Source organism: Chrysochloris asiatica, unplaced genomic scaffold (assembly GCF_000296735.1).
Source record: "Chrysochloris asiatica unplaced genomic scaffold, ChrAsi1.0 scaffold00192, whole genome shotgun sequence".
NCBI classification, from domain to species: Eukaryota; Metazoa; Chordata; class Mammalia; order Afrosoricida; family Chrysochloridae; genus Chrysochloris; species Chrysochloris asiatica.
The window spans coordinates 2,543,555-2,552,293 of NW_006408710.1; positions in this window are offsets into that span (position 1 = coordinate 2,543,555).

Below are 8,739 nucleotides of genomic sequence, written 5' to 3' on the forward strand. Positions count from 1 at the left end.
TTCATCTTCACTTGCTTTTTTTGGTTGGTGCATAAGTTTGCATAATAGTGGTATTAACTGGTTTTCCTTGTAGGTATACAGGTAGTATCCTATCACAGACAGCATTATACACCAAGTCAGCTCTTGAAATGTTCGTTTTGATGATGAACGCGATGCCATTCCTCTTCAATTCCTCAATGCCAGTATAGTAAATCATGTGGTTGGCAGATTCAAAGTGGCCAATACCATTCCATTTCAGCTCACTAATGCCTAGGATGGAGTCCTGGTGTGGCTCTGTGGGATAAATTGCTAGATCACAAGGTCATTTTGAACCACCAGGTGAGTGAATCAAACTCACCACCTGCTCTTTGGAACTCCTATACAGAGTTTACATGAGTCAGAACGGACTTGATGGTACAACAACGAAGCCTAGGATATCAATGTTTATGGGTTTCATTTCATTTTTGATAACTTCCAATTTTTCTAGATTCATATTTCATACATTCAGATTTCAAATTATTAATGGATGTTTGCAACTGTTTTTCCTCATTTTGACTTGTCCCCCATCAGCAAATGAAGGTACCAAAGGCTTTCCTCATTCCCATCATCACTGTCAACTCTCCTTGACAATATGCTGCTGTGCCCTGGCAATGTAGCAGTTACGAATCAGGCTGCTAACCTCAGGGTCAGCAGTTCAAAAACTACCAGCTGTTCCACAGGAGAAAGAGAAGGCTTTTCTGCTCTCGTAAAGATTTACAGCCTCAGACTTGTACAGGGTCGCTATGAGTCAGAACCGACTCCATGGTACTTAACCACCACAACAACAAACCATTTTTAAATTGTTTTCAGAAAAATTTTGCTTGTGTGTGATATTAATGATCTTATTTGATGATTTCTGCATTCCATTGAGTCACCTTTCTTCGAAATGGGCACAAATATTGATCTTTTCCAATTCATTTGCCAGGTTGTTGTTGTTAAGTACCATGGAGTCAGTTCCAACTCATAGTGACCCTGTACAGGGTTTCCGAGGCTGTAAATCTTTACAGGAGCAGAAAGCCTCATCTTTCTCCTGCGGAACAGCTAGTAGTTTCGAACTGCTGACCTTAAGGTTTGCAACCTGATTCACAAACCACTACGCTACCAGAGCTCCTTCGTAATATAATGAACACAAGGAAAAGGCTCTCTCTGTCTTCGGTTGGGGACCTGTGACTCTAAACTAGTCAGCCATTTCCTTGATAATAAATGTTTTTATACATATACATACATATATATGTATGTACATATACAGAGAGAAAACATGTGGTACTGAGAAAGTGGGCTTCTAGAAAAACAATCACAAGGATGACTTTTCTAAATTGGTTCTCAAATCTGACTAATTTTAAAGGCACTGGTATAGGGTAGAGATATGTCTGACCTTCGCTTCATAGGAATTGGCCATGGACTGATATAAAATTTGGTCCTCTTTCCCTCTTGAGGAGTCAAAGAAAGTCACACACGGCTCCACTTGGTTTAAGCCACTGGTGTCAGGAGCGGGAAGCATTGCAATGGTTTGAGATTCATGAAAGCGCCGCGTTTTATAAGGGAAAGATGAAGGGGCAGGGGGATAAAATGTTATAGCTGAGGGGAAAGCACCTTCTGGAGTTGTCTGGAGCTGTGTCAAGCTGGATCAACTACCCTGCCAGAGGCCCAAGGCCATATGCATATGAATGGAGTCCAAGGGAGAAGAAAAGTTTGAACCTGATTGTAAAGGTTTCTCTGTTTGCCTTTTAGATATTGGTTTCTCCTGCCTAGTATTATAAAATAGACACATGTGTGATAGGAATGTTGGGTGTGATAATTACAAAGAGCTTGTAAGCTTGCCTTCAGCCAATACTTGTTGGGATATGCTAAGAGGGAGTTAGAATTTGCCCAGGAAAAAATAGACATTTTTGCTTTAAGCCTTCATAGAGGGAGTCCTGGTGTGGCATTGTGGGTTAATGTACTGGATTGCAGCAGTGTTGGTTTGGACTGCAAGGTGGGTGGTTCAAGCTCACCAGCCACTCCTCAGAAACCCTGTCCAGGGTCACTATGGGTCAGAACCGACTCAATAGCACTTAACAACAACAAGGGGGCCTTATGTAGAATCCTGAGCCCCACCCAGAACATTCATTGTTGGTACACTTGTATTTCAAGAGACACACAGATGAACCCAGAACTGTGAGAACAGGAGATTCATGGTTGAAAGAAGCAGAGAAGAAAGCGGACAGTTTGTCATTTTGAGTTTCAGAGGCATCAAGGCAAGGAAAGTCAGCCCATGAGAGAAAATCCCCATCTAGGACTGAAAGTTAAATGGAACTGGTGAGTTTTATGTTCACTGGTGACAACCTGGGTCTACCTGTCAGTGGGAAATGCAGTGAAGACACAGGCTGAGGTTGGACATGCTCTGCTGACACCAGCTGACTTTGAGATAAGAGGAGAGGGAAGACTGGCTGGTTTGAAGTTTAGGGAGTTGTGTAAACTCAGGAGCCCATGGGCACTGACATAGCCCATCGGGGCTAGGGCTGAAAGTGAAAGAGCCAGCTGATTTGAAGTGGATGTGTGTGTGTGTGTGTGTGTGTGTGTGTGTGTAACTCCCAAACTTATAACTGATATCCATTAGATCTAACTTGGAATGGTAGGGCTGAGTCATGACCAGACCCTGACCAGATCAAGATAAACATGTGTAACACTGTGAACAAGGGTCAGTTGCTACAATCTGTGTTCGGCTGGACCTTTGCTTATGGATGCAGTTGCAAAAAATTCCAACCAGAATGGAAGATTCTTCAGATCAAGGAACATGCTTGTCTCCTTGGTGTACTGGGTTGAAAGGGATTTAGACAAAAATGGTGTGTGTGTGTGTGTGTGTGTGTGTGTGGTGGTGGAGGCAGGACTATTATAAAGGCATGAAGTGGCTGGCTTACAAGTCTTCATGGGAGTGAGAATCCCCACTGACTAGTTTCCCTCTTTTCCAAATGGGACTGGTGAAAGGGAACAGGGGATGATGCTGATAGGATTTTATGATTTCAGTTGTGAGTAATTGTTAGTAAGATTATTTGTGATTGTCAAAACTGTAATTGTAGAAGATGTGTAACTAAAATGTGCCTGTTCATTTCTGGAACAGACAATCCCAAGACTATCATTAAGGAAGATCATGAGTGGACCATGTGATCCCTTTCTTGAAAAGCAGTAAGAGCAGAGATGGAGGCAGAGGAGAGACAGAGTAACTTTAGACTCTAGGCCCATGAACTGAATAAGGCTGTCTGCCTATGGGCATGAGGCTAGCTTGCAGAATGTGCCATTGGGCAATTGAATGTTTTTATGTGTACATCAGATAGTTTTGCTTTTTATTCACTTGTGACATCTAAGATGTAAATAGAGCCAGTGTGTTTTTGGTTGTATGTGTTGCAGTTATATCTTGTAAGGTGCAAATATAGCTTTACAATTTTCTTCATTTAGAGATTATGCATATAGTTTATAGGTGTCAAGTTGACAAGGGTGGACTGTAATGGTTAGGGTTCTGTGTCAGGTTGACGAGGCCAGGTTTCCTATTTGTTTAGCAGTTCAGATGTGTTTGTTCCCATGGTAATGAAATTTAATACAGGTATACCTAACTCGGAAACCCTATACAGGGTCTCTATGGGTCAGAACCAACTCGACGGCACTTCGCAACAATACCTAACTCTATGAGTAGCTGTGAGCAGTCAATCTACTAAATGGATGTTGTTGTTGTGAAGTGCCATCGAGTTGGTTCCGACCCATAGCAACCCTGTATAGGGTTTCCAAGGAGCAGCTGGTGAGCTTGAACCGCCGACCTTGCAGTTCAAACAGCTTTGTAGTCTGGCACATTTACCCACAGTATGACACCAGGACTCTATGGATGCTTATCCCAATATAACACACACAAGGGAAAGGCTCGCTCTTCCAGTGGGAACCTGGGACTTTACAACTGTAAGCCATTTTCTAGATTACTCTCTCTCTCTCTCTCTCTCTCTCTCTCTCTATATATATATATATATATATATATATATTTCATCAGTTTTGCTTTTCTAGAAAAGCCAGCCTAGGACAACTACTTTATATTGTCTGCTTGAGCTGACCTTTGATATTTTCTGTTCAATTCCTTTCCATCCTCAGTTCTTTAACCTTCTCTACATTCAAGAGCAAGTTTCATATCCATATCTGATATGATATTTTGACCTTGTCTCTCTTTCCTGTCTTTTTAATGACCTTTTGTTTTCTTCATGTATGGTGTTCTTGATGTCAGCCCTGAAAATAGAGTTGACCTTAAAATGTAAATGGAGTAAAGACTTCAGGACCTTTATTTGTTTATGAGGCAAAACTCAAAATGAGAAGAAACTTCTGCAAGCATCCATTAATTACTGGAACATGGAATGTATGAAGTATGAATCTAGGAAAACTAACATCATCAAAAATGAAATGGAAAGTATAAAAATAGATATCCTAGGCACTAATGAACCAAAAAGCAGCTCTGGTAGCATAGTGGCTATAAGTCGGGCTTCTAACTTCAAGGTCAGCAGTTCGAAACTACCAGCTGTTTCAGGGGAGAAAGATGAGGCTTTCTGCTCCTGTAAAGATTTACAGCCTTGGAAACCCTATGCAGGGTCACTATGAGTCGGAACTGAGACCACAGCACATAATTATCACTACCACCACCAATGAACTGAAACGGACTGGTTTTAGCTATTTTGAAGCAAACAATCCTAATGTTTCCTATGCTGGGAATGATAAACGGAATAGCATCACATTCATTGTCAAAAGCACATTTCATGATACATCTTGAAGTGCTGTGATAGGATAATATCCCTACACCTCCAAGGTAGACCGTTATGGACTTATGGCGTGGCACTGTAGGATCAGTAAGAGACTGAACCACAAGGTCAGCAAGCACTTCATGCTCACTAGCTATGAGTTGATCACATAAGTTGGAACCAACCTGACAGCACTAAACAACATCATCAGTCAAATTTGCAAACCCATCACTCAAGCTAGTGATGATGAAATTGAAGAATTCGACTCACTTTTTCAATTTGAAATTAATCAAGCATGCAATCTAGATGCATTGATAGTTAAACAAAGAAGAAGGAATTAGTAGTTGGAAACAATGCTGGAGATTGCTGGATAGTTGGAAATGATGCTGGGTATAATAGAATTTTACAAGACTGATAACTTATTCATTGCAAGTATCTTTTTTTTCAACAACATAAATGGTGACTATCCACATGGGCCTCACTGAATCAAATTGACTATTATCTTAAAAAGAGACAATGGAGAAGCTCCATCTCATCAGCCAAAACAAGGCCAGGGGCAGACTGTGGAACAGACCATCAATTGCTCGTATGCAAGTTAGGCTGAAACTGAAGAAAACTGAAACAAGTCCGTGAGAGTCTGTGATGGTTAAGGTTTTGTGTTAACTTGACTGGGCCAGGATTCTCAGTGGTTTGGTAGTTGAGATGGTGTTATCCCCATAATGAGAGCCGTACAATGTAATTAACTTTATGATGAGTTCTGCTATGAACAGCCAATCGATTGAAATGATGTTTCCTTGGGGGGGTGGGGGTGGCCTGTTTCCAATATATTAGACATTCAGGCAACATTTGTTTGCATTCTGCTGAATTTAGAGCTTGCATCTGGCTCTTCCTTTGGCCTCTGGCTCTTTAGACTTAAGCCAATGGCCTGCTCTATTATTACCTGCTGGTCCTGAGAGCCATAAGCAGCCTGCCTTCTTACCCGCTGAACCTGCCAATCTTGGTTCGTCTGACCCAGATTTGGGACTCTCCCACCTCTATAATTGTAAGCCATTTCCTTGATATAAGCTCTCTTTATATCTAATACATATATACGCCTCACTGGTTTTGCTTCATTAGAGAACCCAGCCTATGTCACAGCCAAAGCATCACCTTAACTATAACCCACCTGAATTTTGAGACTGTTTGAAGAACACATTTGACGCATTAGACAGTAATGACTGAGAAGACCAGAAAAGTTGTGGGATAAGAGTATATAAGTTTGATTTAAAATATTATACCCATAATCCATTGCCATCAAGTTAATCATAACTCATAATGGCCCTGTAGGAGGACATAGAAGAACTACCTCACAAAGTTTTCAAGACTGTAATCTTTACGGAAGCAAACCACCACATTTTTTTTTTACCCCTACACAACTGGTGAGTTCATCCTGTTAGCAGCCAAGAGCTTTAACTATATTGCACAGAAGGCCACCAAACTGGTATCAAGCCATTTAAAATTTATATGATTTCAACTTGCATTTAGTATAACAAATATTTGCCTTCATAGTAACTTATTTTATAGAAAATGATAAAACAGTTGAAAACAAGCTATGCAGACGAAAAGGAAAGCCTGTTGTTAGCTGCCTTTGCATTGGCTCTAGCTCATAGCAACACTATGCACTACAGAACCAAACACTGCTCAGTCTTGTGCCATCCTGACGATTGTTGTTATGTGTGAGCTCATTGTTGTAGCCACTGTGGTGGGTCTGCTGCTTTCCCCCTTACCCTCTATTTTACCAAGTAGGATATCCTTTTCCAGGGAACTGGTCCTGCTTGATCATATGACCAAAGTACAGGAACTGAAGTCTCACTGTACTTACCTCTAAGGGACATTCTCACTGTACTTCCTCCTCCAAGATAGATGTGTTTGTTCTTCTAACAGTCTGTGGTACTTTCAGTCTTCTTCACCAACACCATCATTTATATTCCCTGTTGGTAGTTGATACATCAGTGATATAGCTTCCAGTATCACGGCAATATTCAAGCTACACAGTACGATTTGATTCACTGAGAGATGAGTGGGGAAAAGAAATCTACTGATTCCTTAAAAAACAAGAAATCACAAGTTATTTCTGAGTCATTTACACTTAGCTCACTCAACATGTAACTTCACAGGCATGATTTTATTCCAAGAGAATGATGCGTCTTAGATCATTGTTTCATCAAAATTGACTGAATGAGCTCTCCTAAGCCATGTGACATGCCTACAACAAACATGCCACAAACCTGGCATCTGGTCCATACAAAACTGCCCACACACTTTGGTAATTGCTTCCTTGGTAAACTGATTAGAAATTGCTCATTTAAAAACAATTTGCTTTTAAGGTAAACAATAACGAGCTCCTTTACTGCTCAAAGAATTAGGGTTATATAGCTAAGCTACTCTCTTCATGAAGGAGCTCTGGCAGCATAGTGGTTACGAATTGGGCTGCCAACCTCAAGGTCAGCAGTTCGAAACTACCAGCTGTACCTCGGGAGAAAGATGAAGTGTTCTACTCCAGTAAAGACTTACAGCTTTGGAAGCCCTGTACAGGGTCACTATGAGTCAGAACCAACTCCACGATACTTAACAACAACAACAACTCTCTTAATGGTACCACTATAGGCAAGAGAATGTCAGGGAAATGTACACATTAAGTCAGTGTTGTTGACACCTAATTTCAAATGCTAAAAATTCAGATAAAGAGTTTGTTGATACCTGATAATGCTTTCCTTGTTTTGTTTTTTTTACCCCAAACTGGTAAACCTATTTCTACTACATGAACTAATTCCTTATATAATTCTGTTTAATAATTACTTATATTTTTATTTTGAATCATTTTTCTAATTTTGTCAACATTTATTACTCTACTTCAAAACTTAAGTAGCTGCTAGTTTCCTTTTTTTTTTTTTCCTTCTTCTGGTTTTGCCGCCCATGAATTGAACACAACTGTTCAGGACTAGCCATATTTGTTTAGGCCCAGCTCTTCATCAGCCAAGTGGTCAAAGTTATTTTCAAACTGGGAAAATTGTTGGAATATACAACATAAGATGCAAAACATCTCTTTCCACTCACTTATGTTTTTTTTTTTTTTTTTCTTACCTAAAGTATAGTACATGCCTAATGCTTTCTCACATGTATTAATTTAATGAAATACCTCTTTCAAGAATTGCTTGTTAATGATAGGATTTGAGTTGTGGCATGCAATATTTAGGGCATGTATTTTTAAATAGGGATGATGTGTGTATTTATGGACAAATAGTTGCGTTTCCATTGGAAAGTCATGAATGCTTTTTGATGTTTATTTTCTTATAAGCTTCTTCCTGGGTGTAACGCCATGAAAGGTGTATATAATTTCAACATGCAGTTAGTATACCAAATATTTGCATTCTTAGTAATCTACCTTATGGAAGTAAGCTGAGGCTTCCTGCTCTCAGAAAGATTTACAGCCTCAGAAACCTGAAACAGGTTTTCAGCTTCAGCTATACATCCTTGGAAACCCTCTACAGTTTGTCGTACTGTGGTGGCTTGCATGTTGCTATGATACCGGGAGCAATGCCACGGGTGTGTCAAATACAACTGGTATAGTTGGCTCTATGGGTTTACAGTCTTGGAAATCGTCTACAGTTTGTCGTACTGTGGGGGCTTGCATGTTGCTATGATACCGGGAGCAATGCCACGGGTGTGTCAAATACAACTGGTATAGTTGGCTCTACGGGTTTACAGTCTTGGAAATCCTCTACAGTTTGTCGTACTGTGGGGGCTTGCATGTTGCTGGGTTACTAGAAGCTCTCTCACTAGTTTATTAAATACCACCAGGGTATATGAATTCTGGTGTCGGTGAGGAAGATGAATCAGAACTTGAATCCTGGCACAAAGAGCAAGGACAAGTAATCTCTGTGTATGTTTTGGTTGGAATTTTATGAATTGTGTATGTGTGTATGCACACGTG